General features: G+C 36.2%; 1 pseudogene; it reads left to right on the top strand.

Annotated features, from left to right (window-relative positions):
* The first annotated feature begins 5,374 nt into the window (after positions 1-5,374).
* On the top strand, positions 5,375-6,088 carry LOC141498884 (mediator of RNA polymerase II transcription subunit 6 pseudogene; annotated as a pseudogene).
* Positions 6,089-11,933: the final 5,845 nt, after the last annotated feature.

Here is an 11,933-nt window from a genome sequence, read left to right as displayed (position 1 = left end):
AGTGGTTAGAAGTAAACTAGAGGAGGGATAGGGCAAAGAGGGAGGCTACAAAGGACAATAGCAAGAAAAAATAGGATAGAGGGAAATACATAAATAGTAATTATAACTTTGAATGTGAATGCTATATATTCACTCATAAAACAGAAACAACTGGAAGAGTTGATTAAAAATCAGAATCTGCCAATATGCTACTTACAAAAAATACATGTAAAATTATGTATATATATATATATATATATATATATACACACACACACACACACACACACACACACACACACACACGGTTAAAATGAAGGACTGGAGTTGAATGAATTGTCTTGGCCAATGCAAAAAAAAAATAGCAGGGGTTAACAATCGTGATATCAGACAAGGACAAAGCTAAAATAGATTTAATTAAAAGAGACAGACAGGGAAACTACATAGATAATGAAACAACATCAATACCAAATATCATAGAATTAAATTTTTTTTGAAGTGTTAAGTCATTTTTAATTGTTTTAATTGTTCAATGATTCTTGAATATAGAAGATTCCCTGCTGGAAAATGCATCTTTTTTATTTTGAAAAGATTTTGTTTATTTTGAGTTTTACAATTTTCCCCCTAATCTTGCTTCCTTCCTCCCACCCCCTCACAGAAGGCAATTTGCCAGTCTTTACATTGTTTCCATGGTATACATTGATCCAAACTGAATGTGATGAGAGAGAAATCATCCATCCATTCTATCTTCCCTTTGATTGTATTTTCTCCCCTTTTTCACATTATCCATATTCCCTAGTATTTTGTTTCTGAATACTGCAGTGTGTTTGCCCTCCTATATCCACCCCCTCCCCTTTCTTTCCCCTTACCTTTTTACCCCTTTTTCCTTTCCTTCCTTCTTTTAGTTTCCCTTTTTTCCCCTTCCCTGTCTTCATCCCCTGCTCCCCTTTTCCCCTTCTAATACTTGAAAGGTAAAATGTTTCTTAAGTTACCTGAGTGTGTGTGTGTGTGTGTGTGTGTGTGTAAATTAACTTTAAGCCAAGTCTGATGAGAGGAAGATTCAGGTGTTTCTTATCTCCTCCCTTCTTCCCCTCTATTACAATAGGTCTTTTGTACCTCTTTATGTAATGAGATTTACCCCATTCAGTCCCCTCCATCCTCCCATCTTCTTCCTGCTCCCCTTTTTAAGGAGGAAGTATTTTAAATCATTCTGAGTCACAGAAAATCATGAGTGTCTATCACTTCTGGCTAAGTATATTCTCTCTAATAGAGTTACAATTCTCAAGAGTTATTAGATTCTTTCTCCAAGTAGGGATATAGCCTGTTTCTTCCCATTGGATAGCACTCTCATGGATAAGTCATGAGTGTCCATCACTTTTGGCTAAGCATATTCTCTCTGATAGAGTTACAATTCTCAAGAGTTATGAGAATCTTTTCCCCATGCTGGGATATAGACAGTTTCATTTTATTGGATAGCATTTTTTTTCCTCTTTACCCCTTCCCTTTTTTTAACCTTTTCATGTATCTCTTGAACCTCCTGTTTGATGTCCAAATTTTCTATTTAGCTCTAGTCTTTTCATCAGGAATTGTCGGAAGTCTCCTATTTCATTAAATGATCATCTTTTCCCTGGAAGAGAAGGGTCAGTTTTTGGCAGATAGTGGATTCTTGACTGCATTCCAAGTTCCATTGTTCTTTGGAATATTTCATTCCAGGCTATTTGATCCCTCAATGTTGATGTAGCCAGGTCCTGTGTAATCCTTACTGTGGCTCCTTGGTATTCAAATTGTTTCTTTCTGGCTGCTTGCAGGATTTTCTCTTTTATCTGATATTCTGGAATTTGATCACAACATACCTTGGTGTTTTCATTTTAGGATCTCTTTCCAGAGGGGATTGATGTATTCTTTCTATAACTATTTTTGCCCTCTGGTTCCACGATATCAGGGCAATTTTCCATCACTAAATCCTGTAATATTAAGTCCAGGCTTTTTTCTTCTTCAATGTTTTCAGGAAGGCCTATAATTCTCAGGTTGTCCCTCCTCAATCTATTCTCTAGGTCAGTGGTTTTCCTGATGAAGTATTTTACATTTTCTTCTATTTTTTCAATTTCTTTGGTTTTGTTTAACACACTCTTGCTGTCTCATGAAGTCATTAGTTTCTGCTGACTCCATTCTTTTTTTTTAGAGAAGAATTTTCTTCATTTACTTTTTGCAACTACTTTTCCAATTGATCAATTCTATTTTTGTAGAGTTTTCCATTTGATCAATTGAGGTTTTGAGAGAATTGTTTTTGTTTGTTTGTTTTTTAGGTGTTTTGCAAGGCAAATGGGGTTAAGTGGCTTGCCCAAGACTACACAGCTAGGTAATTATTATTAAGTGTCTGAGATCGGATTTGAACTCAGTTACTCCTGACTCCAGGGCCGGTTCTCTATCCACTGAGCCACCTAGCTGCCCCTGAGAATTGTTTTCTTGTTGCAAGGCATTAATTTTCTCTCCCAAATTTTCCAATTGATTTTTAAACTCCTTCCTTATTTCTTCAAGGAAGTCTTTCTGTGCTAGAGATCAGGTCATAGTCTCCTCAGAAGTTCTAGGCTTCTCTGAATTGTCTTTTCCTTCTAAGAATTTTTCTATGGACCCTCTTTTGTGCTGGTCTTTCTTCATTATCCTAAGACCTTGTGTTGGGGAGGGCTGGTTCACAGAGGTTTGGTGTTGGGATCCCTAGAGGCCTTACTCACTGAGTGTAATATCTCCAGCCAGCCAGTACAGGGTACTGGTTGCTTTCTTGATTGAGGCCCTCTACCTTGGCCTGGAGCAGTGGTTGAAGCTGCTGAATACTTTTATCTTTGATCTATGGTGGCCTCTATCCTGGGGTGAGGTCATCATTCTCCCTATTTACAATGGAGGTGGTTCTGCTGCTCTGCCTTAGTCTGGGGCTGAAGGTGGGCTGTGATTGTGTTTGTTCAGGGAAGGGGCTTCAACTGAAATGGAGGTGTGGACTCTGAGTTCCTCCTGACCAAAGGGACCCAGGGAGCTTTGTTTGTAGCTCTCCCACACTGGAAATCCCAAAAGCTCCAGATGGTCAGTGCCAAAACCAATGCCTCTGCTCCCTAGTTGGCCCATGCCTCATAGCCAACCAGGCTCTAGCCCCACAGATGATCAAGCCAGTCCTAGTTCTCATGCCCTCAGGCTCCCAGGCTCCTGTTCTGTGGCTAATCAGGTTAATTGGAGATTGATCCAGGCTCCCAGGCTCTTACCAGTCCACCCCCCTGTGCCCAGATTCACCCACAATCACAGAAGACAGATCCTGAGGTGGATGTTCTTCTCCTGGCTTTTCTTTCTGGGTTTTGTTGATTGACTTTCTGTTAAGAGGTTAGTTTCATATTCTATATGAGGAATGATCAGGAGAGCTTTAGCAGTGTGCCTGTCTTCTCTCAGCCATCTTGGCCCAAAGTCTCAGAATCTAATTTTTTAAAAGAAAAATTACAAGTAGAAATAGATAGTAATGCTATAATAGTAGGGGACATAAAACTTCCTCTCTGGGGTGGCTAGGTGGTGTAGTGGATAGAGCACCGGCCTTGGAGTCAAGAGTACCTGAGTTCAAATTCTGCCTCAGCCACTTAATAATTACCTAGCTGTGTGGCCTTGGGCAAGCCACTTAACCCCATTGCCTTGCAAAAACTAAAAAAAGAAAACAAAACAAAAAAAACTAAACAAACTTCCCCTCTCAGAACTAGACAAAACTAACTAAAAAATAACTAAGAAGTTAAGGAAGTTAATAGAATTTCAGGTAAACTAGGATTAAATAGAAATAGAAAGAAACACACCCTTTTTTTCCCTCAGTGGTACATATATCTTTATAAAGATTGATCATATATATAGGGACACAAAAATTTTATAGTCCAAAAGAGAAATATTAAATGCTTCCTTTAAGATCACAACACAATAAAAATTAGAATCAGTAAGGGACCATGGAAACATAGGAAAAAACTATTTGGAGACCAAACAATATAATTTTATAGAATGTATGGGTCAAAAACAAATAATAGAAACAATTGGTAATTTCACTAAAGAAAATGACAATAATTAAATGACATATCAAAGCCTATAGGATCCAGCAAAAGCAGTAATCACAGGATAATTTATATCTGTAAGTGCCTATATCAATCAAAAAAGAGAAAGAACTGATCAATGAACTGTGCAATCAAAAAACTAAAAAAAAAGAACAAATTTTAAAAACCTCAATTAAATACTCAATTTAAGATCCTAAAAATTAGTGAAATTAATAAAAAATGAGTGTAATAATTGAATTAATAAATAAAACTAGGATTTGCTATTTCAAAAAATCAATAAATAGATAAATCCTTGGTTGATATGATTTTAAAGAGAGAAGAAAATAAAATTACTAGAATTAAAAATGAAAAGTGTGAATACACTAAAGAAGATGAAATCATAGTAATTATAAGAAGTTATTTTGCTCAATGATATATCAATAAATTCAACAACCTAAGTGAAATGGAAGAATATTTACCAAAAAATGTAAATTGCCTAGATTAGCAAAAGAGAAAATAGAATATCTAAGTAGATCAATTTTAGAAAAAAAAATAGCCACCAAAAATCCATAAATGAGTTTCCAAAGAAAAAAACTACCAGAACCAGACAGATTTACAAGTGAATTTTAATTAAACATTTAAAGAAAGACCAATTCCAATTTTAAATAAATTACTTGGAATAATAGGCAAAGAAGGGGTCCTACCAGACTCATGATTACTGATACCTAAACCAGGAAAAGTGAATCAGAGAAAAAAAATTATAGAGCAATTTCATTAATGAATATGGAGACAAAAATCCTAAATAAAATGCTAATTAAAACATTACAACAATACATCACAAACATTATGACAAAGCAGGATTTTTATAGAAATTCACGGATGGTTTAACATAAGGAAAATTATTAACATAATTGACTATATCAATAATAAAAGTAACAAAAATCATGATAATAGCAAGAGATGCAGAAAAAACATTTGACAAAGTACAACACTCATTTCTATTAAAAACACATGAAAGCATAGGCATAAATTGACTTTTCCTTAAATTGATTGAAATTTATTGAAAGTCATTAGCAAGTATTATTTGTAACAGGGATAAGCTAGAAGCCTTCCCAGTAAGGTTAGGTGTGAAACAAGGATCTCCAATATGTCACCAATATTATTCAATATAGGATTGGAAATCCTAGTAATAGCAATTGGAGAAGAAAAAAATAGAAGGAATTAAAACAGGGAATGAGGTAATGGAACATCTCTTTTTGCAATGATACAATGATATACCTGGAAAATCCTAAGGACTCAACTAAAAAATTAATTGAAGGGAAGCAGGAGGAGTATGTGGTGAGTCTGGTGCTATGGCAGTGGTAGATATTCAAAATAATCTATTGGGAATTTCATGAGTTGACAGTTTCTGGATCCCTATATTGAAGAGTGGTAGTGTTCTGGAGTATTTCACTGAACAAAGTAACCCTTTTTATGATTGGACATGAAGTGGTCAAAATGCAGAGGCTCACACTGGAGCATTTAAATCAGATGGAGTAGAGTACATCCTTTTGCATATCCAAGAGCCCATCTTTTTGTCATTCGGAAACAACAGTGGCAATCCTCTACACAAGTCATCCCATTAGCTGATTATTATATCATTGCTGGAGTAATAGGCACCTGACTTGGGATCTGTCATAAACTCCAGAGTGCCATGCATGGAATTCAGTCAGCCTTTGATGCAGTTATGTCATATTGTCATTATTACCCTTCCAAAGGGTACTGGTGGCACTTTAAAGATCAGGAAGAACAAGATAAAGCCAAATCTAAAGTCAAGAGAAAAGAAGAACCAAGTTCCATTTTTCAGAGACAGCATGTGGATGCTTTACTCCTTTATCTGCAACAAAAATTTCCACCCAAATTTGTTTAGCAAAAGCCTAGAGCCTGTCCTGGTGGATCAGACCAAAAAGGAGCCTGAAGCTATACCTGAAGTGATAAAAACAAAGGAAAAAGTGACTCCCCAAAATGTCCAGCAGACAACTAGCACTAAATGCTCCCCTGAGAAAGGAAGGGGCTGTTGTTGACTCAGCACCAAGAAGCATATAAAATCTCCCTTCTCTGGATGACATCAGATTTCTGCAGCAAAGACTTTATCATTACAAGATTTAAAATCCCTTGTTACAACTTCCTCTTTCTTATAAGAAGTTTCATTTTCTAGGAAAGGATTTATTTCATCTCCCTTCTTTGTGTGCTAGATTTTTTTCATTAATCTTTTATATGATTCCCCACACCAGTTTTATGTATATATGTGTTTATCAAATAAAATAACTTTATAGAATTAAAAAAAGTTAATTGAAACAATAATTTCAGCAAAATAGCAGGATATAAATTAAATCCACATAAATCATCAGCTTTCCTATATATTACTAGCTGATATATATATATCCCTGTAGGAAGAGATAGCTGGAGACAACCCAATTAAAATAACTCTAGACAGTATAAAATACCTGGGAATACATCTACCAAAGCATTCTATATAAATCTATATGAATAAAATCATGAAAAACTTTGTATAAAAATAAAATCAGATTTAAATAAATTGAGAAATATTAATTGTCATGGATAGGCAGGGCCAATATATAAAAATGACAATTTTGTGAAAATTAATCTATATATTCAATGTAATCCCATTAAACTTACCAAAAAAAGCTTACAGAACTAGAAAAAATAAAATTCATTTGGAAGAACAGCAGCCAAGAATATCAAAGAAATTTATGGAAAAAATGTAAAGAAAGGAGGGTTAACAGTACCAGATATTGAACTACATTATAAGACAGCTATCAAAGTATCTGGTACCAGTTAAGAAATAGAAAGGTTGCACAGAGATGTTCATCAGTATTTTATGTCAATTTTATGACAGCATGTTTGCCCAGGTTCTAGATTGTGGATGATATTCTTGAGATTTCCTGGTCACCGGTGTCCTCGCTCCCATGCTTGTTAGAATGATGTTTTCAACCATGTCATCAAATGCTTTCAATGAGGATGAACATGGCCTAAAAGTCAGCTGCTGCACTGATGGAAAATTCTTCAACTTGAAAAGGCTACAAGCCAAGACCAAAGTGGAGGGAGTGTTGGCGTACTATCTTCTGTTTGAAGGTGATTGTGTACTCAATGCAATCTCTGAAACTGAGATCCAACAAAGTATGGATCAATTTTCTGCTGCTTTTGCTAATTTTAGTCTAACAATTAACACCAAGAAACATAGGTGCTGCATCAGCCAGCACCACATCATCCATAATATGGAACCACTGGTTACAGCAAATGCAGGAGTTTTGAGTACTGTGGACAAGGCAGTGATCTTTCCATGAAGATACACATTAACAATGAGGTTGACACACACGTTGCCAGAGCTAACTCAATATTGGGAGGCCCTGAAAGAAAGTGTAAGAGAGAAGAGGTATTAGACTGACTACCAAAATGAAGGTCTATAGAGCAGTTGTGCTGACCTCATTGCTATATGCCTGGATAATCTACCAGTGCCTCATCAGGAAACTGAATTGCTTCCATTTAAATTGCTTAGGAAGATTCTGATGATCATCTGGTAGGAGAAGATACCAAACACTGAGGTCCTTTCTTGAGCTAAATTGCCTAGCATTCTAATATTACTACAGAGTGTGCAACTACAATGGGCTAGTCATGTTGCTAGAATGCCAGAAGTAAGTTTGCCAAAAAGACAATTTTATGGAGAACTTACATAGGGCAAGCACGTACAAGGGGGTCAGAGGAAGCAATATCAGGACACCCTGAAGGTGTCTCTTAAGAATTTTAGAATTGATTGTACAGTATGGAGACACAGACATAATATTGCCCAGTATGGTATGCCCTTTTCAGTGAGGGTACTGCATACTATGAGGAAGGCAGAATTGAAGCAGCTCAAAGGAAATGAGACATCCGTAATTTAGAGTAAGCACCCCAAGTGTTCACATGGATTTGTGCTCAATCTGCGGTAGACCATTTTGAATTCTTTTTGGTTTGATCAGTCATAGTCAGACACACTGTAATTTGTCTTAAACAAAGTAATGTCATTTTGTCTTCTTTGATAATGAAGGATAAAAACTAGCAGCAAACAAATATAGTAACTCAGTGTTTGATAAATGTAAGAACTTAAATCTTTGGGATAAGAATTCATTTGGTTAAAAAATGTTGGGAAAACTGGACACCAGCATGTCAAATCTAACACCATTCATTAAGATAAAGTCAAAATGGATATATGACCTAGAAATAAAAGGATATATAATAGAAAATTTGAAGAATATGAAACACATTACCTATCGGACTTATGAACTAGTGAACAATTTATGAACAAACAAGAGACAGAGAGCATTGTGAGATATAAAATTGATAATTTTGATTATATTAAATTAAAAAGATCTTGAGCAATTAAAGCAAATGTAGCCAAGATCAGAAGGAAAGCAGAAAACTGATTGACCTTCAAAATCAGATCAATCTTATGTGAGAGACAAAACTGTCTTTCTCCAGAGGAAAGGTCCGATTTTACAAGTAAAATAAATCACATCCTGTGTTTTGATTTAATTTATCTCCTTCTTCCATTTAACATCACTGAATATTTAATGCAATGGAAAACAGTGACTTACTGTCTTAGGGAGTATTCCTTTATATACTTGTCTCTTTTAGATGATAATGACCTCAAAAACAAGTTCTATAGTTTTTTGAACAGTGTGAAAGGAACATTTGTGTAAAACTAAACCCTTTTCATGAGCCATTTTGGCAACTTCTAACATTACATTAAGATAGGATTATCTTGAAGTTCAGTATTTTCCCCAGAATCTTGGTTTTCTTGGAATAGCATAATGTCCTTCCCCCCAACTTTACAAACCTCATCATCCTAGTCTATCAATAAATATATAATCTTCCTAAGTTTTATTGACCATTGTCAATTTATGTCCAGTTTCTCTTTCAGAATTTCAATGAATTTTATTGTCTCTAATTTCAGGACCAAATATTTTACTATGAATGATAACATGCCTGTTTATGCATCATTCAATTTAGTTCAAAAAGCATCAAATGCTACTATGTGTAAAGCTTGTGCTAGATGCTAGAGATACAAAGACAAAAAATAAAGCAATTTCAATCTTGAGGGGTTTGTTGTCTACTGATGAGATAAAATATGAACTCATTTAAAGATGATACAATAATTGGAGATAGCAAGGAATAGAAGGATGAATGTTGAAGAGAGACATTTGCAAGGGGTGAGGGCTAAACTATTGATAGTTAATAAATTAAGCTACAGGAATTGGCAAAAGACAAAATGAAGAGATCATTATTATCCCAATACACTATGCATTTATACATCAATATTTTTTCTCTTTGCATACAAAATATAGAATTTACATGTTATATAAAATATGTACTTTTAAAGTTAGAAGTAAAATTATTTTAGGAGTTCAATTGTTTTATTTAAGACACAAATATAAATTTATTCTTGTAATTTACATTTTAGTACCATTAAAACCAGTAATTTTGGAATCATAGGTTCTCATCAGTCTCTTAGTTTAATGAGTTGGTTAAAATGTCTGTGCAAGTTAAAAATAATCTATTTATCAAAAGTTAAGTATAACTAGTAGAGCATATGATAAATACATACTAATTTATATGTATTTTAGAAAGAATGGTTTGGTTTCTCTACCTCTATCTTCCTATCTGTCTCTCAGAATTTTGAAGCAGAAGGGATGTTTCAGGATTCTTCCTCAAGAGCTGAGTGAGGAAAAGGTGTCTGCCCCACCCAGCCATGGGAGCTGTGAGCATAGATGACTTTATGGCTTTGTGTTTGTTCCCCCGCCCCCCCCCCCCCCCCATCTTAGGTGAATGAATAGTCCATGGTGGAAGTATCTAGATTACCTTGTGAGTTTGGAAGGTCCAAGGATTCCATTAGAGATTCCACTGATAGAATTAAATGGAACACACTACAGTGGTAGTGGCTGACCACAGGAAATTCCTTTCTTGGATATGGTGAAACAGTCACCTAAGGATAGTGTCATGACCCACTGTAGTGGAAAGAAGTGACAGGGGACAGAGCCAAGATGTCAACAGGAGAGGATCCTCTCTTAGGAAATATCCTCTCTGATATTTCCAAATTTAGAAAATAAGGACTCTAACTAAATTTTCGAGATACAGAACCCACAGAGGGATCCAGTGAGGCAATTCTCCAGCCCAAGGTAACCTGGAAAAGAGTGGAAAGGCTCTGCTCCATGGGGTTAGAGGGGTGGCCCACACAAGAATGAAGGAACTTCAGCCTCCTGGAGGTAGCCCCAGGGTGCTGGGAGCTGTGGCTCATGGCAGCAAGGGCAGTTTCCTGATTTACACCCTGGTGAGCACCAGGCACAAATTGGGGGATGGGGGGGGACTTCTGCCAGAGTGAGTGCATGAAGCCCAGCCCTCAAGGCACTCAGTGAGCAGTGTGGTCGTGGCAGCTCAGATCCAGGAACCGGAAGCAGGTAGAGCTGGTAAGCAGGAGCCCCCCCGCGCATGAGAGCTGAGACTAGGTAGGGGAGTGGAGAGAGACTGCTGAGGTCTGTCCTCTGTCCCTGGAACAGGACTCTGGGGCTCTTACTACATTCAAATCTTGATCGCAATCTAGGCCCTCCATAGAATAGCAGCCCCCCTCCCACCTCAACCCCATGGTCATTCATAGACCAGGAGGGAAGACAGAGTCTCACACATGGAGATCCTTGTTGGGGGGGGGTGTCCCAATAATACTCAAAAGCTCAGGAAGTACCCCCAAACCAGGCACAGGCTGGTGAAATGAGTAAGCAGAGAAAAAAAGATGAACACCATTGAGAAATACTTTGTCAAGGATCAAAATACTCAATCTGAAGATGAGGAAGTCCAAGCCCCTGTATCTAAAGACTCCAAGAAAAACAAAAATTGGACTCAGGCTATGACAGAGCTCAAAAAAGAGTTTGAAAATCAAGTGAGGGAGATAGAAGAAAAATTGGGAAAAGAAATGAGAGAGATGCAGGGAAAAACATAAAAAAGAAGTCAGCAGCTTAGTCAGGGAGATCCAAAAAAATGCTGAAGAAAATAACATGTTAAAAACCAGCATAAGTCAAATGGATAAAACAGTTCAAAAAGTTATTGAGGAGAAGAATGCTTTAAAAAGCAGAATTGGCCAGATGGAAAAAGATATAAGAAAGCTCTCTGAGGAAAACAAATCCTTCAGATGTAGAAGAACTGAGGGAAGCTGCTGATTATACGAGAAATCAAGACACAATACTTCAAAACCAAAAGAATGAAAAATTAGAAGAAAATATGAAACACCTCATTGAAAGAAGTGACATCTATGAACTCAAAAAAGGTATTGGAATGTGGCTAAGAGGTTTGCCTAACAGAGAGTTACAACTAAGAGGAACTTCATGAGGACTCCAATAACAGGAATTGAGGAGTTACTACTTTCCCACAATTATTTTTTGAACAAGTGATAATTTAAATTTATTAATTTAATAACAAATTTAGCAAAACCTAACAAAACTAGACTTTATTTTCAGAAGCATTATAAATAACCCACCTTAAACTCTGAAGAAATAAATGAAAAAACTGCCAATGGATTGGGAAAAACTTTGAAAATTTACATAGCAGTTTAAATATGAAGATGGGCTCATTATCACAGAACTACACCATAAATTAATTAAATAAGTGCCCCCATCTCCCTTCAGAAAATTCAGTCTCAGGCCCAACTAAACTTAAATGAAGGTAAATTATAATTGCACAGTTGTTCAGCAAACAAAAACCTGAAATATAGAGATGCTCTTGATTTCCCTTGTAAAGGAAAGGGGAGAAGAGAGGAGGCAATTCCTGTCTTCAAGGCACATTTGCCAAATTTTATCTTCTGATAGTTCTTAAACCCACAAT

The sequence above is a fragment of the Macrotis lagotis genome, chromosome X (assembly GCF_037893015.1).
Source record: "Macrotis lagotis isolate mMagLag1 chromosome X, bilby.v1.9.chrom.fasta, whole genome shotgun sequence".
In the NCBI taxonomy this organism is placed as follows: domain Eukaryota; kingdom Metazoa; phylum Chordata; class Mammalia; order Peramelemorphia; family Peramelidae; genus Macrotis; species Macrotis lagotis.
The sequence above is the reverse complement of the archived record's forward strand: the minus strand, read 5'-3'. Positions and strand labels throughout refer to the sequence as shown.